General features: G+C 48.7%; 1 pseudogene; it reads left to right on the plus strand.

Moving 5' to 3' along the window:
• Positions 1–211: 211 nt before the first annotated feature.
• LOC139252346 (equilibrative nucleobase transporter 1-like) overlaps positions 212–25,978 on the plus strand; it is a 66,927-nt pseudogene continuing 41,160 nt past the window's right edge.

The following is a 25,978-nucleotide window of genomic DNA, read 5'->3' on the forward strand; positions in this document are numbered from 1 at the left end:
CTGTTTGTGGGTTCTTGCTGTGTGCAAATTGGCTGCGGCATTTCCTTCATTACAACAATGACTACACTTCAAAAAGTAGGTCATTGACTGTACAGCGATTGGGATGTCCTGAGGTGGTGAAAGGCACTGTAGAAATGGGAGCTCTTTCTTTCAGGCACTGGATCAGGAACCTCCCAGGTTATCAAAGGGCATTTTACAAGACTCGGGGTCAATGGCACCGTTGAACAAGAAGGCCAAGCGGTATTTGACCTTTGCCACCGGGCTCTTCGAGTGCATCAGCTTCACGGGCGTGATCTTCGGCTGGGCTTCCCTCATCTTCGTCCTGAAGAAGGAGGAATATTTCTCCGACCTCTGTGTCCCACTGCACAACTCCAGCGACCCCGGCGCGAGGAATGGCACCAGTGAGTATCTGCGGGATGAGGGAAGGGAGGGGGTAGGGGAAAGAGGGAGAGAGAGTGACTGAGTTTGGAATGGCACCAGTAAGTGTCCGAAGGGAGGGAGATAGAGGGACAGAAAGAGAGAGGGACAGAGAGAGAGGGACAGAGAGAGAGGGCAACAGAGAGAGAGAGTGACAGAGAACGAGAGAGAGAGACAGAGAGAGAGAAAGGGGTGACAGAGAGAGAGGGACAGAGAGAGAGGAGGAGAGAGAGTGAGCGAGAGGGACAGAGAGAGACAGAAATACAGAGAAAGAGAGAGAGAGAGGGACAGAGATTGAGAGAGGGACAGAGAGAGTGAGGGAGGGAGAGGGCCAGAGAGAGACAAACAGAGAGACAGAGAGAGAGAGAGAGACACAGAGAGAGAGAGAGAGGGAAACAGAGAGAGAGAGAGAGAGAGAGAAATGGGTGACAGAGAGAGGGACAGAGAGAGAGTGAGGGAGAGAGAGAGACACAGAGAGAGAGAAAGAGAGAGAGAGAGAGAGGGACAGAGAGAGAGAGAAAGTGGTGACAGAGTGAGAGGGACAGAGAACGAGAGGAACAGAGAGAAAGAGCGAGCAGGACAGAGAGAGAGACAGAAAGACAGAGAAAGAGAGAGAGAGGGACAGAGAATGAGAGAGGGACAGAGAGAGAGAGAGTAAGGAGTGATGGAGGGAGAGGGACAGAGAGAGAGAGAAACAGAGAGAGAGGGGGAGAGAGAGTGAGGGAGAGGGACAAAGAGAGAGACAGAGAAAGAGAGAGAGGGAAAGAGAGAGACAGGGGTGACAGAGAGGGACAGAGAGAGAGAGGAACAGAGAGAGCGAGGGAGAGGGACAAAGAGAGAGACAGAGAGAGAGAGAAACTGAGAGAGAGAAAGGGATGACAGATCGAGAGAGGGACAGTGAAAAAGAGTGACAGGGAGAGAGGGACAGAGCAAACTATGTCGGTATGAGGGGTGACTTGGCTAAGGTAGATAGGGAAACTACATTAAAAGATATGATGGTAGACAAGCAACGGCTAGCATTTAAAGATCTAATACATCATTTACAACAAATATACATTCCTTTAAGACACAAAAACCTCACAGGAAAACTGGTTAAACATGGCTAACAAGAGATGTTAAAACTAGTATTAGATCGAATGAAGAGGCTTATAATGGTGCCAGAAAGACTAATAAGCCTGAGGATTAGGAGGATTTTAGAATTCAGCAAAGAAGGACCAAGAAATTGATCTGGAAAGAGAAAAAGAATATGGGAGTAAATTAGGAAGAGACATAAAAACAGATCGTAACCATTTCTATAGGTATGTAAATAGGAAGAGATAAGTGAAGGGAATGACATAGGTAGAAAGAGGGGTGAGGTCCTGCAGGCAGAGTTTAGGGAGCTAGGAGAAAGATTAAAAAGCAAGATCTCAAAGGTAGCAATCTCCGGGTTACTCCCGGAGCCACGTGCTAGTGAGTACAGAAATAGGGGGATAGAGAAGATGAATACGTGGCTGGAGAGATGGTACATGCGGGAGGGCTTTAGATTCCTGAGGCATTGGGACTGTTTCTGGGGGAGGTGGGACCTGTACAAGCCGGACAGGTTGCTCCTCATTATACCCACGACCAATATCCTCGCGGGAGGTTTTGCTATTCTTATTGGGGAGGGTTTAAATTAGCTTGGCAGGGGGATGGGAACTGGAGAATAGATTCAGTGGGGAAGAGAAGTAAAGCTGGAATTGGGCAGCAGAGTAGTAGAAGTAGAAAGTGAATTTGGAAGATAGATGAAACATGGGCTGGAAAATAGACAAAAGGGTAGTTTGGCAATACTAAATGTGATATACTTCAATGCAAGGAGTATAGGAAATAAGGCAGATGAGCTGAGAGCACAGATTGACACTTGGCAGTATGATATTATAGCTATTACTGAGACGTGGCTGACAGAAGGATAGGTATGGCAGCTGAACTTTCCTGGTTACAGGATTTTCAGACAGGATAGAGAGGGGGGTAAAACAGGAGGGGGTGTCGCAGTATTGATTAAAGAAACAATCACATCTGTGGGAAGGGATGATATGTTAGAGGAGTCATCAAACGAGGCCATATGGGTTGAATTAAAGAATAAAAAAGGGGCGATCACAATATTGGGAGTGTACTATAGACCCCCAAGCAGTCAGAGTGAGATAGAAGAACAAATATGTGGGCAAATTGCTGCAAAGTGCAAAATCTATCGAGCTGTAATAGTGGGGGATTTCAACTATGCCCATATTAACTTGGAAAAAGGTAGTGTGAATGGTACAGAAGGTGCGGAATTCCTAAAATGCATTCAGGAAAAATTATTTTGCCAGTACATAACAAACCCAACAAGGAAGGGTCAGTTCTGTACTTAGTTTTGGGGTATGAAGAGGGGCAGGTGGAAGGGGTATCAGTGGGAGAGCATTTTGGTGCTCGTGACCATAATTCAGTAAGATTTAGGGTAGTTATGGAAAAGGAAAAAGGGGGACCAGTGAAAAAAGTTCTCAACTGGGGAAAAGCCAATTTTGCTGAGCTGAGATGGGATTGGGCCAAAATGGACTGAAACTGGCTACTTGATGGGAAATCAGTGTCAGAGCAGTGGGAGTCATTCAAGGAGGAGATCCTGAGGGTACAGAGCAAGTATGTTCCACTAATAAAAGGGTGGGGCTAACAAATCTAGAGCCCTCTGATGTCGGGGGACATATCGAGTAAGATAAAAAAAAAGGGAAGCTTATGACAGATACGGAGAACTCAACACTGCAGAAACTCTAGCGGAGTATAAGAATTAAAAAAGATATCAGGAAGTCAGAGAGAGAGAATGAAAGAATGTTGGCAGTAAAATCAGGGAAAAGCCAAAGATGTTTTATAGATATATTAAGAGCAAGAGGATAACTAGAGAAAGAGTGGGGCCTCTTAGAGACCGTCAATGAAATCTGTGTGTAGAGGCAGAAGATGTCGGTAAGATATATAATGAATACTTTGCATCTGTGCAGCAGCTCAGAGTGGGAAAACCGAGTTTGGTGAGTGGGAGAGTTTCAAGGGTTTGGAGGCTGGTGGCAATTGCTAGTCGCCTCTCAGTAAGATTAACAGTTAAATATTTAGCATTCTTTCAGGCTGAGGTAGAGACAAACTAGCAAGCTAGCTCTCCAGTAGTTTGCTAAATAGCCAGTTAGTTAAAACTAGTTAAAACCGGTTTTTGAGCAGCTGACCAGTGGTGACTCATCTGAGCCACAAGCAATTTAAAAATCGAGGGCACGTGCTGTTAGCTCGGAGTGCAGCAGCTCAGAGTGGGAAAACAGGGTTTAGTAAGTGGGAGAGTCTGGTGAAGTGGGGGCGGGAGGTTTTGCTTTGCCTTGTTTTTCCTAACTTTTTCCGCAGAGCGGCGACGTACCTGAGCCGGAGCAGACCGAGGCCCGAGGGTGGGAATAAAAGCCACAGCAGACATAGAAACATAGAAAAATAGGTGCAGGAGGAGGCCATTCGGCCCTTCGAGCCTGCACCACCATTCAATGAGATCATGGCTGATCATTCACCTCAGTACCCCTTTCCTGCTTTCTCTCCCTATCCCTTGGTCCCCTTAGCTGTAAGAGCCAAATCTAACTCCCTCTTGAATATATCCAATGAACTGACATCAACAACTCTCTGCGTTGGGAATTCCACAGGTTAACAACTCTCCGAGTGAAGAAGCTTCTCCTCATCTCAGTCCTAAATGGCCTACCCCTTATCATTAGACTGTGTCCCCTGGTTCTGGACTTCCCCAACATTGGGAACATTCTTCGTGCATCTAATCTGTCCAGTCCCGTCAATTTTAAATGTTTCTATGAGATCCCCTCTCATTCTTCTAAACTCCAGTGAATACAGGCCCCGACGATCCAGTCTCCCTTCATATGTCAGTCCTGCCATCCTGGGAATTAGTCTGGTGAACCTTTGCTGCACTCCTTCAATAGCAAGAATGTCCTTCCTCGGGGTTAGGAGACCAAAACTGAACACAATATTCTAGGTGAGGTCTAACCAAGGCCATGTATAACTACAGTAAGACCTTTCTTCTCCTATACTCAAATCCCCTAGCTATGAAGGCCAACATACCATTTGCCTTCTTCACCGCCTGCTGTACCTGCATGCCAACTTTCTATGACTGATATACCATGACACCCAGGTCTCGTTGCACCTCCCCTTTTCCTAATCTACCGCCATTCAGATAATATTCTGCCTTCGTGTTTTTGCCACCAAAGTGCATAACCTCACATTTATCCACATTATACTGCATCTGCCATGCATTTGCCTAATCACCTAACCTGTCCAAGTCACCCTGCAGCCTCTGAGCATCCTCCTCACAGCTCTCACCACCACCCAGTTTAGAGTCATCTGCAAACGTGGAGATATGATACTCAATTCCTTCATCGAAATAATTAATGTATATTGTAAATAGCTGGGGTCACAGCACTGAGCCCTGCAGCACCCTATTAGTCACTGCCTGCCATTCTGAAAAGGACCCATTTATCCAGACTCTCTGCTTCCTGTCTGCCAACCAGTTCTCTATCCACATCTGTACATTACTCCCAATACCATCTGCTTTAATTTTGCACATCAATCTCTTGTGTGGGACCTTGTCAAAAGCCTTTGAAAGTCCAAATACACCACATCCATTGGTTCTCCCTTGTCCACTCTACGAGTTACATCCTCAAAAAATTCCAGAAGATTTGTCTAGCATGATTTCCCTTTTACAAATCCATGCTGACTTGGACCGATCCTGTCACTGCTTTCCAAATGCGCTGCTATTTCTTCTTTAATAATTGATTCCATCATTTTCAGTCTAACTGGTGTATAATTCCCCGTTTTCTCTCTCCCTCCTTTTTTAAAAAGTGGTGTTACATTAGCTACCCTCCAGTCCACGGGAACTGATCCAGAGTCGATAGACTGTTGGAAAATGATTACAAGTGCATCCACTATTTCTAGGGCTACTTCCTTAAGTACTCTGGGATGCAGATTACCAGGCCCTGGGGATTTTTCAGCCTTCAATCCCATCAATTTTGCAAACACAATTTCCAGCCTAATAAGGATTTTCTTCACTTCCTCCTTCTGACTAGACCCTCGGTCCCCTAGTATTTCCGAAAGGTTATTTGTGTCTTCCTTCGTGAAGACAGAAGCAAAGTATTTGTTCAACTGGTCTGCCATTTCTTTGTTCCCCATTATAAATTCAGCTGATTCTGACTGCAAGGGACCTACGGTTGTCTTCACTAATCTTGATCTCTTCATATATCTATAGAAGCTTTTGCAATTAGTTTTTATGTTCCCAGCAAGGTTCCTCTCATACTCTCTTTTCCCCCTCCTGATTAAAGCCTTTGTCCTCCTCTGCTGAATTTTAAATTCCTTGTGGTCCTCAGGTTTGCTGCTTTATATAGCCAATTTATATGCCTCTTTCTTGGATTTAACACGATCCTTCATTTCCCTTGTTAGCCATGGTTGAGCCAGCTTCCCCATTTTAATTTTACTCCAGACAACGATGTTCAATTATTGAAGTTCATCCATGTGATCTTTAAATGTTTGACATTGCCTATCCACCGTCAATCCTTTAAATATAATTCGCCAGTCTATTCTAGCCAATTCACGTCTCATACCATCGAAGTTACCTTTCCTTAAGTTCAGAACCCTAGTCTCTGAATTAACTGTGTCACTCTCCATCTTAATAAAGAATTCTGCCATATTATGGTCACTCTTCCCCAAGGGGCCTCGCACAAGAAGATTACTAATTAGTCCTTTCTCATTACACATGACCCATCTAGGATGGCCAGCCCTCCAGTTGGTTCGTCGATATATTGGTCTAGAAAACCATCCCTAATACACTCTAGGAAATCCTCCTCACCGTATTGCTACCAGTTTGGTCAGCTCCACCCATACAGATTCCACATCATCCAAGCTAATGCTCTTCCTTACTATTGCGTTAATTTCCTCTTTAACCAGCAATGCTACCCCACCTCCTTTTCCTTTCTGTCTATCGTTCCTGAATGTTGAATACCCCTGGATGTTGAGCTCCCAGCCTTGGTCACCCTGGAGCCATGTCTCCATGATACCAATTATATCATATTCGTTTTTAACACACTTTACTGCCTGCGCAGTTAATTCCTCCACCTTATTACAAATACGTCTCGCATTGAGGCACAGAGCCTTCAGGCTTGTCCTTTTAACACACTTTGCCCCTTTAAAATTTTGCTGCAATGTGGCCCTTTTTGATTTTTGCCTTAGGTTTCTCTGCCCTCCACTTTTTCTTTTACTTTTCTTCTTTCTATCTTTTGCTTCTGCCCCCATTCTATTTCCCTCTGTCTCCCTGCCTAGTTTCCCATCCCCCTGCCATATTAGTTTAACCCCTCCCCAACAGCACTAGAAAACACTCCCCCTAGGACATTGGTGCCGGTTCTGCCCAGGTGCAGACCGTCCGGTTTGTACAGGTCTCACCACCCGCAGAACCGGTTCCAATGTCCCAGGAATTTAAATCCTTCCCTTCTGCACCATTCCTGAGCTATCCTGCAATTTATCTCAGCTATCCTGCAATTCCTACTCTGACTAGCATGTGGCACTGGTAGCAATCCTGAGATTACTACCTTTGAGGTCCCACTTTTTAAACTAGCTCCTTAAAATCAGCTTGTAGGCCCTCATCCAGTTTTTTACCCATATCTTTGGTACCTATATGCAGTACGACAACTGGCTGTTCACCCTCCCTCTCGAAAATGCCCTGCAGCCGTTCTGAGACATCCTTGACCCTTGCACTCGGGAGGCAACATACCATCAGCATACAGCCAGTGTGATCTCCTGGACTAGTTTTGATCACCTGGTTGGATCGGAGAGGAATTTTCCCAGATTTTTCCGCAATTGGCCTGGGTTTTTTTCTGGTTAATGCCTCTCCCAGGAGATCGCATGGCTCCGGGTGAGGAGAACCCTGTGTGTGACATCACAGGTAATGCAGGTAAGTGATTGGTTGTGATTGTGGGCTAAGTTTTTCTTTTAAATTAATATATAGCATATAACTAAATACTAAAAACTGACCTTTACTTGTTTAACTAATTTGATAAACTATATAGGGTAAATACTTGATTAACGCTAAACTAATTAATTAAATAAATTAATGGGAAAACAGAAGATGTGTTGTTGCTGCAATATGTGTGAGGTTCTAGAAGTTTTGGTCGAGGGCGACTACATCTGCGGTAAGTGTCTGCGGCTCCGGGTTGAGGAGCTGGAGTCCGAGCTGCAGACATTGCGAGACATGAGAGAGGGAGAAAGTTACTTGGACCTGTTGCTCCAGGAGGCAGCCACACCCTCTAGATTAAATACTTTAGAATTGACACATGGTCAGGGACTGGAGCATGTGACTGCGAGTGAAGCAGGTAAGGGGATCCAGGAGGTAGTATTGCAGGAGCCTCAGTCCCTGCACTTGTCCAATAGATTTTAGGTTCTTGCAACACTTGTGGATAAGTGTGCAGACTGCGGGGTGGACAAGCAGATTGACCAAGGTACCGTGGTGCAGAAAGCCATTCAAGTGCGGGGAGTAAAGAGGCAGGTGGTTGGAGAAGGGGACAGTATAGTTAGGGAGATAGATCGGGTTCTCTGCAGCCGAGAGTGTGCATCCCGAAGGCGATGTTGCCTACCTGGTGCCAGGGTAAAGGACATCTCCTCCGCCAGGCCGGAGGAGAACTTGGAGTGGGAGGGGGAGCATCCAGTTGCCGTGGTACATGTAGGTACCAATGACATAGGTAGGATTAAGAAAGAGGTTCTGCTGAGAGAGTTTGAACATCTAGGGACTAAATTGAAAAGCAAAACCACAAAGGTAGTAATCACTGCATTATTTCCTGAGCCACAAGCAAATTGGCATAGGGTCAATAGGAGGGGCAGTATTGAGGGAGCACCGCACTGTTGGAGGGCCAGTACTGTGGGAGTGCCACATTGTCGGAGGGGCATTACTGAGGGAGTGCCACACTGTCAGAGGGGCAGTACTGAGGGAGTGCGACACTGTCAGAGGGACAATACTGCAGGACAGCCACACTGTTGGAGGGGCAGTTCTGAGGGAAGGCCACACTGTCGGAAAGTCATTACTGAGGGAACACCAGACTGTTGGAGGGTCCGTCTTTCATATGAGACATTAAACCAAGGCCCCAGTCTGCCCTCTTATTTGAAGAAAAGTTCCCACAGCCACTATTGGAAGAAGAGCAGGGGCAGTTCTGCCCAAGGGATAGGGACAATATTTATCCCACAACCAATATCACAAAAAAACAGATGATCTGGTCATTAATCACGTTGCTGTTTGTGTGGACTTGCTGTGTGAAAATTGGCTGCCATGTTTTCTACATTGCAACAGTAACTACACTTCAAAAGGACTTCAGTTGGGACGGCTTGAGTTGGTGAAAGGCGCTGTAGAAATCGATGCTCTTTCTCTGTCTGTCTCACTCACTTTCTCGTCCTTTCTTTCTCTCTCTCAGTGGACTGTGATTGGCAGGATGAGCGCTTCACCCTCATCTTCACCCTCGCCTCCTGCACCATCAACTTTGTGGCCTTCCCCAGTGGTTTACTGTTTGACCACTTTGGTACCATGGTAACCCATGTCCTGGCCATGTAATTACTTGCCCTCTTCTGGGCTTTTGGGTTGTTAGAGGTTGATATGACTTGACACAGTCAGTAGAAGAGAAACAATTAAGACAGAAAGAGAATCATGATAGAGGTAGAGTAAGAGAGTGATGTGTAATATTGAATCAGAAGGTTAGAGTGAAGAACCATCACCATAAATGGTTAAAGTGGTTACCAGGAATATTAAAGATATATGGTCCTCGCACATATTTGATGATGGAAATGTTAGGTTTGTTCATATTGAAGGAGCTGAAAGTTGAAATGATTCGATTATTTCTGATGAGTCAGATAGTCTTGTTATAAGTAGAGTACCAATAGCAAATCCTACATCTGATGTACTGGAAACAAGTCCAAGAGAAAGTCAGAATTTAAGTCTGAGTCAGGCAGGCAGACAGTCTGAAGTTGTACAGAGTTCAAATGTAGATCAAGGGCATCTCTTGAAGAAAAACTCTCCTCAGGCTCAGCCTAGAATGAGTCTAACTGCAACACCAAGTTTGGAGAGCGAAGGTATCCTCATCGAAACAGAAACCCCTGGTTAAGTTTGATTTGTAAATATGGTAAACTAAGTCCATGGGGCTGAAATTGCTCCTTTCCTTTTGGCCTTTTAACACCGGAAAGTGGCGGCCACACTGGGGAGTGCAATGGCCGCTGACTTTTCGTGTAATGGCCGCCATGATCAAAATTCCGCTTCTGTGCTATCCCGGTGGTGACCCGCTCCCCCCCACTGCTCCGCTGTTGCCGATCCGTGCTAAGTACATCATCACAGTGTGTACCGTCGATCTACTCCCCGCCCCGCCCCCATCAACGGCGAAATTCTGCCGTGAAAACTTACGGCCCGCCCGGTGGTACCAAAGCAAGCTTTTTTGTGGTGGTCCAGTGAGGCTGAGGCCTTCTGTAATGGTGGCACAGCTCCCCTTAAAGGGGAGGACCTACTGCTGCTGCCGCCATGTTTTTTATTTTGTCGGACGACTGCCATGTCGGCCCGACAATTATTCCTCCAGGTTCGGCCGGGCCACCAACAGACAGCCTGGCACCCCCTCTTCAGTGCCAGGCCGCTGGTCCTGCAGAAACCCAACCTAGAGGCCCGGTGGACCGAAGTTTAAAGATCGCGCAGGCTCTCACCTTTAAGTGAAGGGGAGAGCCGTGGTGATGTGGCATTGTGCTGACCTCATCACCGGGACCACTCCACAGCTCCCCCCCCCGCAACTTCCCCCCTCTAGTCTTGTCACCGCCGCATATCCGCCCCCATTAAGTGCAACTTCCAGATCCAAGTGAAAAAAACAAAGAGCAGAATTTTGTTCAAGAGGCGACCTCACTCACCATGGCGGTAAAAAACATAGAAACGTGCTGTGTACGCCATGTTTCGGGCGTGGGTAAATTTTGGCCCGAATATCTTTGATGTGTATAACCATGCAAGTTATGTATGATGATTATTTTGTTATGATTAATTACTCATTAAGGGGGGAGAAGTATAATGTAGCTCCCCATAGTGGACTACTGTGTAAATACAACTGCTGATGTATATTATAAAAGCATCATGTTCTTGTAGTCCGTGTGTTTGTGATGTCACAAAGAAGATATCAGAGGTTCAGAGGAGGTTTACCGGGAATGAGGAACTTCAGTCATGTGGAGAGATTGAAGAAACTGGGGTTGTTCTCTTTCGAGCAGAGAAGATTGAAGAGAGACCAAATCGAGATACAGTTTGATTGCTGTTTTGATTTGTTGTCAGTGTAAACTCTGAGAATAGTTCCCCGAATAAATCCAAAAAACACTGTGTGCATTTATTGGAGCAATTTATGACTGAACTATATACTTTCACCACCTCAGGATGTCCCAAAACACTTTAAAACTAATGAAGTTCTTTTGAAGTGTAGTCACTGTTCTAATGTAGGAAACGTGGCAGTCAATTTATGCACAGCAAGCTCCCACAGAGAGAAATGCAATATGACCAGACACCAACTGTATTTTTAGTGATGTGCGTGAGGGATAAATATTGGCCACAGGATTCCGGGGAGAATTGCCCTGTTCTTCCAGTACCAGCTATGTCCACTTCGGAGGGCGGAAGGGACATTGGTTTAGCTTTTTATTTGAAAGAGGGCATCTCTAACAGTGCAGCTCTTCCTCAGTACTGCCACTCCCATAGTGCAGCGCTCCCTCAGTACTGCCCCTCCCACAGTACAGCACTCCTTCAGTACTGCCCCTCCTACTGTGCAGCACTCCCTCAGTGCAGCACTCCCTCAGTACTGCCCCTCCTACTGTGCAGCACTCCCTCAGTGCAGCACTCCCTCAGTGCAGCACTCCCTCAGTACTGCCCCTCCCTCAGTGCAGCACTCCCTCAGTACTGCCCCTCCCACAGTGCAGCGAACCCTCAGTACTGCCCCTCCCACAGTGCAGCGAACCCTCAGTACTGCCCCTCCCACAGTGCAGCACTCCCTCAGTACTGTCCCTCCCACAGTGCAGTACTCCTTCAGTACTGCCCCTCCCACAGTGCAGCGAACCCTCAGTACTGCCCCTCCCACAGTGCAGCGAACCCTCAGTACTGCCCCTCCCACAGTGCAGCGAACCCTCAGTACTGCCCCTCCCACAGTGCAGCGAATCCTCAGTACTGTCCCTCCCACCATGCAGCACTCCCTCAGTACTGCCCCTTACACAGTGCAGCACTCCCTCAGTACTGCCTCTCCCACACTGCAGCACTCCCTCAGTATTGCCCCTCCCACAGTGCAGCACTCCCTCAGTACTGCCCCTCCCACAGTGCAGTACTCCTTCAGTACTGCCCCTCCCACAGTGCAGTACTCCCTCAGTACTGCCCCTCCCACAGTGCAGTACTCCCTCAGTACCGCCCCTCCCACAGTGCAGCACTCCCTCAGTACTGCCTCTCCCACAGTGCAGCACTCACTCAGTACTGCCTCTCCCACAGTGCAGCACTCTTTCAGTACTGCCTCTCCCACAGTGCAGCACTCCCTCAGTACTGCCCCTCCCACAGTGCAGCACTCCCTCAGTACTGCCTCTCCCACATTGCAGCACTCCCTCAGTACTGCCTCTCCCACAGTGCAGCACTCTTTCAGTACTGCCTCTCCCACAGTGCAGCACTCACTCAGTACTGCCTCTCCCACAGTGCAGCACTCTTTCAGTACTGCCTCTCCCACATTGCAGCACTCCCTCAGTACTGCCTCTCCCACAGTGCAGCACTCCCTCAGTACTGCCCCTCCCGCAGTGCAGCACTCCCTCAGTACTGCCTCTCCCACAGTGCAGCACTCCCGCAGTACTGCCTCTCCCACAGTGCAGCACTCCCTCAGTACTGCCCATTCCACAGTGTAGCACTCCCTCAGTACTGCCCCTCCGACAGTGCAGCACTCCCTCAGTACTGCCCCTCCCACAGTGCAGCACTCCCTCAGTACTGCCCCTCCCACAGTGCAGCACTCTTTCAGTACTGCCCCTCCCACAGTGCAGCACTCCCTCAGTACTGCCTCTCCCACAGTGCAGCACTCCCTCAGTACTGCCTCTCCCACAATGCAGCACTCCCTCAGTACTGCCCCTCTCAGAAACATAGAAACATAGAAAATAGGTGCAGGAATAGGCCCTTCGGCCCTTCGAGCCTGCACCGCCATTCAATGAGTTCATGGCTGAAAAGGCAACTTCAGTACCCCATTCCTGCTTTCTCGCCATACCCCTTGATCCCCCGAATAGTAAGGACGACATCGAACTCCTTTTTGAATATATTTAGTGAATTGGCCTCAACAACTTTCTGTGGTAGAGAATTCCACAGGTTCACCACTCTATGGGTGAAGAAGTTTCTCCTCATCTCGGTCCTAAATGGCTTACCCCTTATCCTGAGACTGTGACCCCTGGTTTCGGTCTTCCCCAACATTGGGAACATTCTTCCTGCATCTAACCTGTCGAAACCCATCAGAATTTTAAACGTTTCTATGAGGTCCCCTCTCATTCTTCTGAACTCCAGTGAATACAAGCCCAGTTGATCCAGTCGTTCTTGATATGTCAGTCCCGCCATCCCGGGAATCAGTCTGGTGAACCTTCGCTGCACTCCCTCAATAGCAAGAATGTCCTTCCTCAAGTTAGGAGACCAAAACTGTATACAATACTCCAGGTGTGGCCTCACCAAGGCCCTGTACAACTGTAGTAACACCTCCCTGCCCCTGTACTCAAATCCCCTCGCTATGAAGGCCAACATGCCATTTGCTTTCTTAACCACCTGCTGTACCTGCATGCCAACCTTCAATGACTGATGTACCATGACACCCAGGTCTCATTGCACCTCCGCTTTGCCTAATCTGTCACTATTCAGATAATAGTCTGTCTCCCACAGTGCAGTGCTCCCTCATACGGCCCCTCCCACAGTGCAGTGCTCCCTCAGTACAGCCCCTCCCACAGTGCAGCACTCATTCAGTATGGCCCCTCCCACAGTGCGGTGCTCCCTCAGTACTGGCACTGGGACAATGACGATAGGTTTAGAGAGGGCACAGGAGACAATGGGATAAGGGAGAGCATTTTCAGTGGGAGGGACAGTGTCCTGGGGCCAAGATTGATCAACATCACTAAAAAAAGCTGATCATTATTTGTACATATGTAAACCCGTTAATACCTTGTTTAACCACCGGAGGGCTCATCCCCTGGAGTCCCAAGGGATCCCACAATCCCTTGGGAGCACCTGTACATAAGGAGGCCTCACAGGCTGTAGAGGCATTCTGGAGATCTGTAATAAAGGACTGCGGTCACACCTTACTTTGAGCTCACAGTATCTGGTCAGACTCTTTATTCAATACATAACAATTATCACATTGCTCTTTGTGGGAGCTTGCTGTGCACAAATCGGCTGCTGTGTTTCCTACATTACAATAGTGGCTGCACTTTAAAAAGCACTTACAGAATCATAGACTGATACAGCACAGAAGGAGGTCATTTGGCCCATGCTGCCTGTGCTTTGAAAGAGCTGTCCGATTTGACCCATTCCCTGCTCTTTCCCCATAGTCCTTCAAGTATTGATCCAATTCCCTTTTGAAAGTTGTTGTATCTGCTTCCACCGTCCTCAGGCAGTGCATTCCAGATCATAACAACTCGTTGCTTAATTTTTTCCCTCATGTTGCCTCTGGTTCTATCACCAATGACCTTAAATCTGTGTCCTCTGGTTCCTGACCCTCCTTCCATTGGAAACAGTTCCTCCTTATTTATTCGATCAAAACCGGTCATCATTTTGAACATCTCTATCAATTATCCTTTTAACCTTCTCTGCTCTAAGGAGAACAACCCCAGCTTCTCCAGTCTCTCCAAATAACAGAAGTCTCTCATCCCTGGTACCATTCTGGTAAATCCCCCCTGCGCCCTCTAGTGCCTTGACATCCTTCCTAAAGTGCGGTGCCCAGAATTGAACACAAGGCTCCAGCTGAGGCCTAACCAGTGGTTTATGAAGGATTTAGCAATAACTTCTTGCTTTTGTACTCTGGGTCTGTTTATCAAGTACTTCATTGGCTGTGAAGCGCTTTGGGTCGTCCTGAGGTGGTGAGAGACATTGAATATCTTGGAGCTCATTCCTTTCAGGGGAAGGGGAGGTGAATGTGGGGACAAAGGAGTTTAAACTAAGCTCTGATTTTTATCTCCACAGATTCCTCCACACCACCGCGACTCTGATCATCGCCTTCTCCACTGCTGGTAAGTCTAGCCCCTCCCCCTGTCAGAACCCAGTGAGGTCCCACACATGGTCCTTCAATACCTACATAGAATTACGTAGCATATACAGCACAGAAACAGGCCATTCAGCCCAATCAGTCCATGCCGGCTTTTGTGCTCCACTCCAGCCTCCTCCCATCCTTCCTCATCTAACTCTATCAGCATTATAAAAGTTGGATAGAGTGAAGGATAGAGCACCAGTCCTTAGTTACTGACACTTTTTCCATGTTGATTTCAGTGTTTGATGGCTGGTTCCATCTCCCCAATAGAAAAGGGGAGGAGTCCCACGTGGAGTGACCTCCACTGGGGAGCCCCGCCTCTTCCCGAGGGCAAGATGGCCCGCCAAGGCGTGTCCGGACAGCAGACGAGGAAGACAAAGTGGAGAGTGTGCAAGAGCAGCCCGTACAGGAAACCCCTCCGTGCAGAGTGGAAAAGCACGGCAGAGATCTCCAAGAGACGGTTCAAGCTGTGAGGCGCCGGATCCCAAGGGAGGATTCGAGCCCTGGTGCCGATGAGAAAACATGGACGGGATCGGTCCACACACTTGAGCCTCCTCGACACGCCTCGTGGAGTCAGGGCTAAGTGCCTCTTTTAGCGTCTCGATGGCTTTGGCCATGGACCAGATACCGTGCCACGACATGCGCTGTGCCAACTCTTCATGGAACATCCAGCCCGCTCCTCCTTTATCCAATAGGCCCCTGACTCTGGTCACCTTGCCAGCTAGTGTCTTTCCCTCTGCCAGCCACGTGACACGCGGACGTGGAGGCACGGATTCCTGAGCAGCAGCTCCCGGAGTATAGCCATCACTCCTGACGGGGGAGAACTCCGGCTGGAGGTGACAGCTTTGCAGATCCTGATCATTACATGGTAAAAGACAGGCAGCTCCTGCAAGGAGGCCCAGCCACACCCCAGATTTATTGGCAATAGCTGAGTGCTATAATTGAGGCCATGCAGCTAGCGGAAGAAATACGTCGCCAGCGCACACCATCTGGGAAGATCCCTGATGTACAGATATCTCTACAGGGTCTGAAGACGGAAGGTCGCAGCCTGGGTACACACCCACACCAGCGCCTGACCGCCCTCTCTAAGTAGGAGACTGATAACATGGCACAGACCCAATGCTTCCCTTTGATCCTGAAGTCAACAAGCATCTTCTGAATCTTGGCGACTGATACGTCCTTACTACACAGTATAAATGCACACGAGGCCCATGCTTGAGAGAAGGTCAGTCTGTGACCTGTCCTTTATTCCTTAGCACTCAAGTGATAAAGGTGGGTGGAGCTTCCCCTTTTATACCTGAAAGTCCAGGTTAGGAGTGTCTCCCACCTCGTGGTCAGTGTTCTCACGGTGTACAACTTAGGTCAGTTTATACATGGGTTACAATGCTGGTTGAATACATGACATCACCTCCCCCACCCCCCAAAGTCTGATTGGGATCACAGGTTTGCGGCAGATTTGTCCATTGGTAAGTTTAACTACCAGAATCCTATTTCCCTCTTTGGCAACCACAGTGCCTGCGAGCCATTTGGGCCCTGCAGCGTAGTTGAGGACAAAATCAGGATCATTTACATCAATACATCGCGCCCTCACATTCTTGTCATGGTAGTGATATTGTGACCAACGCCTGCTCTCGACAATTTATTTCATGGTGGTGTGTATAAGGGATAATCGGTTTTTGAGCATCCTTTTCATTAGTAGCTCTGCGGGTGGAACCCCTGGGGGCGAGTGTGGTCGGGTTCTATAGGCCAACAGGAGGCGTGATAAGTGGGTTTGTAGGGAACCCCCTTGGAATCTGAGCATCCCCTGTTTGATTATCTGCACTGCTCGTTCTGCCTGGCCGTTTGAGGCCGGCTTGAACGGTGCCGTTCTAACATGGTTAATTCCATTGCCTACCATGAAGTCCTGGAATTCAGTGCTTGTGAAGCACGGGCCATTGTCACTGACCAAGATGTCCGGTAGACCGTGGGTGGCAAACATTGCCCGTAGACTTTCTACCGTGGCAGAGGATGTGCTTGAATTTAAAATGTCACACTCAATCCATTTGGAGTAGGCGTCTGCTACAACCAAAAACATTTTCCCCATGAAAGGACCTGCGTAGTCCACATGGATGCGTGACCAAGGCTTGGCGGGCCATGGCCAAGGGCTAAGGGGGGCTTCCCTGGGCGCATGGCCCAGCTGGGCACACGTGTTGCACCTGCGAACACAAAGTTCCAGATCTGCATCTATCTCTGGCCACCAAACGTGTGACCTGGCAATTGCCTTCATTGTGACAATGCCCGGGTGCCCATTGTGGAGTTCTCTGATGAACACCTCTCTACCCATCTGGGGCATGACTACGCGGTTTCCCCACAGTAGGCAATCGGCCTGAATCGAGAGTTCATTCTTGCGCCTGTGAAATGGTGTTCTTCCGTATCGTAACCCGTAATGAGTATGTTGTCCTGAAAAACCACCGTCCCTGGAATCGACTTGAGGAGGCTTTCCATATTTCGTTGGAAGATCGCGACGGCCGAGCGAATCCTGAACGGACATTTGTTGTACTCAAACAACCTCTTGTGTGTCGTGATGGTGGTCAGCTTCTTCGACTCACTCGCCAGCTCCTGGGTCATGTAAGCTGAGGTCAGGTCCAATTTTGAAAAAAGTTTGCCCCGGATAGCATCGCAAAGAGGTCCTCCGCTCTCGGTAGCGGGTACTGGTCTTGGAGTGACACCCGATTGATGGTGGCCTTGTAATCGCCACATATCCTGACTGACCCATCTGCCTTGAGCACCGGCACAATTGGGCTCGCCCAGTCACTGAATTCGACTGGTGAGATGATGCCTTCCCTCAGCAGGCGGTCCAATTCGCCTTCTATCTTTTCCCGCATCACGTACGGCACCGCTCTGGCCTTGTGGTGTACTGGCCTGGCGTCCGGGTTTATGTGAATCACTACCTTGGCCCCCATGAAAGTGCCAATGCCGGGTTGAAATAATGAGTCAAATTTGTCCATGACCTGTGAGCATGATACTCGCTCCACAGAGGAAATTGCATTGACATCGCCCATTTCCAGTTCATGACAGCAAGCCAACTCCTCCCCAGTGGTGCGGGACCGTCCCCTGGGACAATCCAGAGTGGCAACCTGTTCTCCGAGTCTTTGTGGGTCACGACTACCGTGGCGCTGCCCAGCACCGGAATGATCTGCTTTGTGTAAGTCCGTAGCTGTGCGTCAATCGGCGATAATTTTGGCCTCCTGGCCTTGGATGCCCACAACTTTTCGAACTGTTTGATACCCATCAGGGACTGGTTGGCACCTGTGTCTAACTCCATTGATATTGGGATGCCATTGAGGAGCACTTTCATCATTATCGGTGGCGTCCTGGTGTAAGAACTGTATACATGCTCCACATGAACTCGCTGAACTTCCGCTTCCAGCGATTTCCCCCAGTGTCCATTTCTGCAATTTCTGCAGGTATTTTACTCATCTCTGCAAAATCCGGCTGAATGTATGCCTCCACGCCTCCAGCATGAGTTGCGGTTTGAAACAAAAGGTCCCTTGCCAGTCGATCGTCCCTGACTGCCCCTGTTATTGTCCTTGAGTGCACCATTAACAGGTGTTGATGGCCCCATTACTGGCCGCATTGGCGTGAATCGCTGTTCAGCTTGCCATTGTCTCTGTCGAACTCCCCCTCTGGGTTCGACTACATGTTGGGGCATGCCTGACTGCCCTTGTCTGCCTGGAGAACTGTGTGCTGCTTTAACAATGTTGAATCTCTGTCCCAACCATTCCTTAACACAGTATCTCTCGTCTGTTCTGCTAGTGGCCATGCTCGCATGGTTTAAATCCCAGTTTCTTGTCGCCATTGATACGTCCTTACTACACAGTATAAATGCACACGAGGCCCATGCTTGAGAGAAGGTCAGTCTGTGACCTGTCCTTTATTCCTTAGCACTCAAGTGCTGAAGGTGGGTGGAGCTTCCCCTTTTATACCTGAAGGTCCAGGTTAGGAATGTCTCCCATCTAGTGGTCAGTGTTCTCACGGTGTACAACTTAGGTCAGTTTATACAATGGTTACAATGCTGGTTGAATACATGACAGCAACAGATTCGGGGGAGGGGCGGGGGATGTATCAAAGTGACCAACCAGTACCACAACATAGCGGCCATCAGTTGGTTTATGACCAGCGCCCTACCCCTGTAGGACAGCACTTGGAGCAGTCCTGTCCAGCGCCCTCGGTGAGCAGTGACTTTAGCCTCCAGCACTTGCCAGTTTGCCAGCCAGGCTTCCTCAGCAGGGCTAAGGTAAACTCCCAGGTTGAGGAGATGAGTTGTACTCCAGGTATAATTTCTGAGCTCCTCCCACCACTGACTGACCAGGAGTGCGGAACATTTCTCCCAGTTGATCCTCACAGAGGACGCGGCAGATTAGACCCGCTGGCACTCGCGCAACCTCCGCAAGACAACGGCATCCGTGACCATGAGGAGCACGTCAGCGACGTAAGCCGAGAGCACGACCTCGACGCCCGGCCCTTGGAGAGACAGTCCCATAAACATCTTCCGCAAAAGATGCAGGAAAGTCTCCAGACAGAAAGCATGGAACTGGCCAGACAAGGGGCATTCCTGACGGTCCCATATCCCGAAGCCAAGGGACGCTGTCAAAGACCCGCTGAATTTAATCAGACACTCCACGCAAGTCAGTTCGAGTTTAAAAAAATGTGTCCTGAATCTGAATGTGCGCATGAGCTGAATGTATCCTGAAGAGGCACTCGTGATCCATCCTGTTGAAAACCTTCTCCTGATCCAGGGAAAGGAATGCCACCGACAGACCAGTCCTCTGGGAATGGTGGACCAGGTCCCGAACCAGATGGATGCTGTTGTGGATGGTCCGGCCCTGATCTGTGTAGAACTGGTCGGGGTGGATCATTTGGGACAGCATGGTGCCAAGGCAAGCAAAGACTTGTCGTTCGTGCTGAGGAGGGAGACCAGGCACCAGATCTTCAGTCGGGGCAAATTTTCACTCTTGGGCAGCGGTATGATGACTGCCCTGCACTGAGAGAGGAATATCACCCCGGCCTCCAGACTTTCCCCAGGACTCACAGGTAGTTGCCCACCACCGCTCACCCAAGAACATCCCAGAACTCCACGGTCTGACCGTCCAGCCCTGGGGACTTGCCCCTCGAGAATGGGCTGAGGGCACCGGCCAGCTCCCCCAGGCTTAGTGGGGCATCGAGCTGCTCACCACCCTTCGGGCTGACCTTCGGCAGGTCCTCGCACAAAACAATGCGAGCAACCTCGATAGGACGGATCCGCAGAGAACAGAGCAACATAGTAGATACGGGCCTCGGCACTGATGCCCTTCTGATACGAGGCGAGGGATCTGTCGCTGGCCAGTGGCCCCAAGAGCTGCTAACGGAACCCCCCTCCCTCTTTTTCCATTGAGTAGAAGAAGGGCGCCCAATATTTATCCATCAACCAACATCACACTAAAACAACCAGCAGATCTGGTCATTTATCAGGTTGCTGTTTGTGGGAGCTTGCTGGGCACAAATTGACTGCTGGATTTCCTACATTACAATAATGTTAAGATAAAGTAATTAATTGGCTGTGAAGATTTTGGGACGTCCTAAGGTGGTGAAAGGCACTGTATAAATGAAAGTTCTTTCTCTCTTTCTCACACTCCCTCTCCCCCTCTGTTGCAGCTTCAGCAGCACTGTTGTTCCCTGCACTCTGTCTGATGGCAGTGGGAGGAAGGTGTTTTTTCATAACAAACATTCAGGTAATGTAGAATTGTGTGTGATAGAGCATGAAGTGTACTGAGAAAGTGCTGCACTGTGAGAGGGGCAGTACTGAGGGAGTGCTGCACTGTCAGAGGGGCAGTACTGAGGGAGTGCTGCACTGCCAGAGGGGCAGTACTGAGAGAGTGCTGTACTGTCAGAGGAGCAGTACGGAGAGAGTGCTGTACTATCAGAGGGGCAGTACTGAGAGAGTACTGCACTGTCAGAGGGACAGTACTGAGAGAGTGCTGCACTGTCAGAGGGGCAGTACTGAGAGAGTGCTGCACTGTCAGAGGGGCAGTACTGAGAGATTGCTGCATTGTCAGAGGGGCAGTACTGAGAGAGTGCTGCACTGTCAGAGGGGCAGTACTGAGGGAGTGCTGCACTGCCAGAGGAGCAGTACTGATAGAGTGCTGCACTGTCAGAGGGGCAGTACTGAGGGAGTGCTGCACTGTCAGAGGGGCAGTACTGAGAGAGTGCTGCACTGTCAGAGGAGCAGTACTGAGGGAGTGCTGCACTGCCAGTGGGGCAGTACTGAGAGAGTGCTGCACTGTTAGAGGGGCAGTACTGAGGGTGTGCTGCACTGTCAAAGAGGCAGTACTGAGAGAGTGCTGCACTGTCAGAGGGGCAGTACTGAGGGAGTGCTGCACTGTCAGAGGGGCAGTACTGAGAGAGTGCTGCACTGTCAGAGGGGCAGTACTGAGGGAGTGCTGCACTGTCAGAGGGGCAGTACTGAGGGACAAAGGGTGTTAAGAAAGCAAGCCTGAAGGCTTTGTGTCTTAATGCAAGGAGTATCCGCAATAAAGTGGATGAATTAACTGTGCAAATAGATGTTAACAAATATGATGTGATTGGGATTACGGAGACGTGGCTCCAGGATGACCAGGGCTGGGAACTCAACATCCAGGGGTATTCAACATTCAGGAAGGATAGAATAAAAGGAAAAGGAGGTGGGGTAGCATTGCTGGTTAAAGAGGAGATTAATGCAATAGTTAGGAAAGACATTAGCTTGGATGATGTGGAATCTATATGGGTAGAGCTGCAGAACACTAAAGGGCAAAAAACGTTAGTGGGAGTTGTGTACAGACCTCCAAACAGTAGTAGTGATGTTGGGGAGGGCATCAAACAGGAAATTAGGAGTGCATGCAATAAAGGTGCAGCAGTTATAATGGGTGACTTTAATATGCACACAGATTGGGCTAGCCAAACTGCAAGCAATACGGTGGAGGAGGATTTCCTGGAGTGCATAAGGGATGGTTTTCTAGACCAATATGTCGAGGAACCAACTAGCGGGGAGGCCATCTTAGAGTGGGTGTTGTGTAATGAGAGAGGATTAATTAGCAATCTCATTGTGTGAGGCCCCTTGGGGAAGAGTGACCATAATATGGTGGAATTCTGCATTAGGATGGAGAATGAAACAGTTAATTCAGAGACCATGGTCCAGAACTTAAAGATGGGTAACTTTAAAGGTATGAGGCGTGAATTGGCTAAGATAGATTGGCGAATGATACTTAAGGGGTTGACTGTGGATGGGCAATGGCAGACATTTAGAGACTGCATGGATGAATTACAACAATTGTACATTCCTGTCTGGCGTAAAAATAAAAAAGGGAAGGTGGCTCAACCGTGGCTATCTAGGGAAATTAGGGATAGTATTAAAGCCAAGGAAGTGGCATACAAATTGTCGAGAAATAGCAGCGAACCTGGGGACTGGGAGAAATTTAGAACTCAGCAGAGGAGGACAAAGGGTTTGATTAGGGCAGGGAAAATGGAGTACGAGAAGAAGCTTGCAGGGAACATTAAGGCGGATTGCAAAAGTTTCTATAGGTATGTAAAGAGAAAAAGGTTAGTAAAAACAAACGTAGGTCCCCTGCAGTCAGAATCAGGGGAAGTCATATCGGGGAACAAAGAAATGGCAGACCAATTGAACAAGTACTTTAGTTCAGTATTCACTGAGGAGGACACAAACAACCTTCCGGATATAAAAAGGGTCAGATGGTCTAGTAAGGAGGAGAAACTGAGGGAAATCTTTATTAGTCGGGAAATTGTGTTGGGGAAATTGATGAGATTGAAGGCCGATAAATCCCCAGGGCCTGATGGACTGCATCCCAGAGTACTTAAGGAGGTGGCCTTGGAAATAGCGGATGCATTGACAGTCATTTTCCAACATTCCATTGACTCTGGATCAGTTTCTATCGAGTGGAGGGTAGCCAATGTAACCCCACTTTATAAAAAAGGAGGGAGAGAGAAAGCAAGGAATTATAGACCGGTCAGCCTGACCTCAGTAGTGAGTACAATGTAAACAGCTGGGGTCCCAGCACAGAACCTTGCGGTACCCCACTAGTCACTGCAGCGCATTTGGAAAATGGTGACATGATAGGTCCAAGTCAGCATGGATTTGTGAAAGGGAGATCATGCTTGACAAATCTTCTGGAATTTTTTGAGGATGTTTCCAGTAAAGTGGACAAAGGAGAACCAGTTGATGTGGTATATTTGGACTTTCAGAAGGCTTTCGACAAGGTCCCACACAGGAGATTAATGTACAACATTTAAGCACATGGGATTGGGGGTAGTGTGCTGACGTGAATTGAGAACTGGTTGTCAGACAGGAAGCAAAGAGTCGGAGTAAATGGGTACTTTTCAGAATGGCAGGCAGTGACTAGTGGGGTACCGCAAGGTTCTGTGCTGGGACCCCAGCTGTTTACATTGTACATTAATGATTTAGACGAAGGGATTAAATGTAGTATCTCCAAATTTGCGAATGACACTAAGTTGGGTGGCAGTGTGAGCTGCGAGGAGGATGCTATGAGGCTGCAGAGTGACTTGGATAGGTTAGGTGAGTCGGCAAATGCATGGCAGATGATGTATAATGTGGATAAATGTGAGGTTATCCACTTTGGTGGTAAAAACAGAGAGACAGACTATTATCTGAATGGTGACAGATTAGAAAAAGGAAAGCAACGAGACCTGGGTGTCATGGTACATTGGCATGCAGGTACAGCAGGCGGTTAAGAAAGCAAATGGCATGTTGGCCTTCATCGCGAGGGGATTTGAGTACAGGGGCAGGGAGGTGTTGCTCCAGTTGTACAGGGCCTTGGTGAGGCCACACCTGGAGTATTGTGTGCAGTTTTGGTCTCCTAACTTGAGGAAGGACATTCTTGCTATTGAGGGAGTGCAGCGAAGATTCACCAGACTGTTTACCGGGATGGTGGGACTGACCTATCAAGAAAGACTGGATCAACTGGGCTTGTATTCACTGGAGCTCAGAAGAGTGAGAGGGGACCTCATAGAAACATTTAAAATTCTGACGGGTTTGGACAGGTTGGATGCAGCAAGAATGTTCCCAAAGTTGGGGAAGTCCAGAACCAGGGCTCACAGTCTAAGGATAAGGGGTAAGCCATTTAGAACCGAGATGAGGAGAAACTTCTTCACCCAGAGATTGGTGAACCTGTGGAATTCTCTACCACAGAAAGTAGTTGAGGCCAATTCACTAAATATATTCAAAAGGGAGTTAGATGAAGTCCTTACTACTCGGGGGATCAAGGGGTATGGCGAGAAAGCAGGAAGGGGGTACTGAAGTTTCATGTTCAGCCATGAACTCATTGAATGGCGGTGTAGGCTAGAAGGGCTGAATGGCCTGCTCCTGCACCTATTTTCTATGTTTCTATTTTCTATGTTTCTTAGGAGAGAGAGAGAGAGATGGCTGCAAACTGCTGTCTCTTATACCCGAAAAATACTTCTGAATTCTCGCACCAAAAACCAGTCCTTTGCCTGAGGCAGTCCAACCAACAGCAATGAATCAGCTCTTCGGCCTGTGCCTTTGTTACTGGGCTCTTCCTGGGGATAAAGGCTCCATCGTCTGGGTGGCCAAATGGCTTACTTTGACGTATGGTTCCCGCGCTCCGGGGCTCTCAGTCATTTCGATGGCTTGAGCATGACCAGTTTACCTGATCTCTCACTGATGGGTTCCCATTACATGACAAAGGGTCCTGCATCAGTCACCTTCCTACGATTTCAGCCATTGACCCATCCCCGCCCACCTGATGTGGATTCCTGTGGAACATGTCTGGACTTATCCCAATCCTCTATCTGCTCTTCTGCAGTAACAGAAAATATGGAAAAGCAATGTCCAAAACTTAAGTCCAAAATGTTTACGCTGATGCTGTCGATGTTTCCTCCGATTCTTACCTGTGGTGCAGTGTGTTTGGGTGGAGTGTGTGAGTGAGTGAGTGAGTGTGGTGCAGTGTGTTTGGGTGGAGTGAGTGAGTGAGTCAGTGTGGTGCAGTGTGTTTGGATGGAGTGTGTGAGTGAGTGAGTGTGGTGCAGTGTGTTTGGGTGGAGTGTGTGAGTGAGTGAGTGTGGTGCAGTGTGTTTCAGTGGAGTGTGTGAGTGAGTGAGTGTGGTGCAATGTGTTTGGGTGGAGTGTGTGAGTGAGTCAGTGTGGTGCAGTGTGTTTGGATGGAGTGTGTGAGTGAGTGAGTGTGGTGCAGTGTGTTTGGATGGAGTGTGTGAGTGAGTCAGTGTGGTGCAGTGTGTTTAGGTGGAGTGTGTGAGTGAGTGAGTGTGGTGCAGTGTGTTTAGGTGGAGTGTGAGTGAGTGAGTGTGGTGCAATGTGTTTGGGTGGAGTGTGAGTGAGTGAGTGTGGTGCAGTGTGTTTGGGTGGAGTGTGTGAGTGAGTGAGTGTGGTGCAGTGTGTTTCAGTGGAGTGTGTGAGTGAGTGAGTGTGGTGCAGTGTGTTTGGGTGGAGTGTGTGAGTGAGTGAGTGTGGTGCAGTGTGTTTGGATGGAGTGTGTGAGTGAGTCAGTGTGGTGCAGTGTGTTTGGATGGAGTGTGTGAGTGAGTGAGTGTGGTGCAGTGTGTTTGGATGGAGTGTGTGAGTGAGTCAGTGTGGTGCAGTGTGTTTAGGTGGAGTGTGTGAGTGAGTGAGTGTGGTGCAGTGTGTTTAGGTGGAGTGTGTGAGTGAGTGAGTGTGGTGCAGTGTGTTTAGGTGGAGTGTGAGTGAGTGAGTGTGGTGCAGTGTGTTTGGGTGGAGTGTGAGTGAGTGAGTGTGGTGCAGTGTGTTTGGGTGGAGTGTGTGAGTGAGTGAGTGTGGTGCAGTGTGTTTAGGTGGAGTGTGAGTGAGTGAGTGTGGTGCAGTGTGTTTAGGTGGAGTGTGAGTGAGTGAGTGTGGTGCAATGTGTTTGGGTGGAGTGTGAGTGAGCGAGTGTGGTGCAGTGTGTTTGGGTGGAGTGTGAGTGAGTGAGTGTGGTGCAGTGTGTTTGATGTGCCTGCCATAGTTGAATAGCTGTCAGTGCCTGCAAGGTGTGATATGTGGATGTGAGTTTTGCAGCCATGGTACGGTTGTGAGTGTGAAGTGAAGCTCTGAATGTGAGGTATGAGTGGTGAACGGTCGAGATTGTTGGTAGGTGAGTGATGGGGTGTGGTGTATTGAGCACTGTGAGGCTTGTGGTGCAGATGGTGGGATATGACATTTGCTGAAGCCTTCATTCCCCTTGACCGGCCGTGTGAGGTCATTAAACTTTTATCGGCAC

This window comes from Pristiophorus japonicus, unplaced genomic scaffold (assembly GCF_044704955.1).
Source record: "Pristiophorus japonicus isolate sPriJap1 unplaced genomic scaffold, sPriJap1.hap1 HAP1_SCAFFOLD_458, whole genome shotgun sequence".
In the NCBI taxonomy this organism is placed as follows: domain Eukaryota; kingdom Metazoa; phylum Chordata; class Chondrichthyes; family Pristiophoridae; genus Pristiophorus; species Pristiophorus japonicus.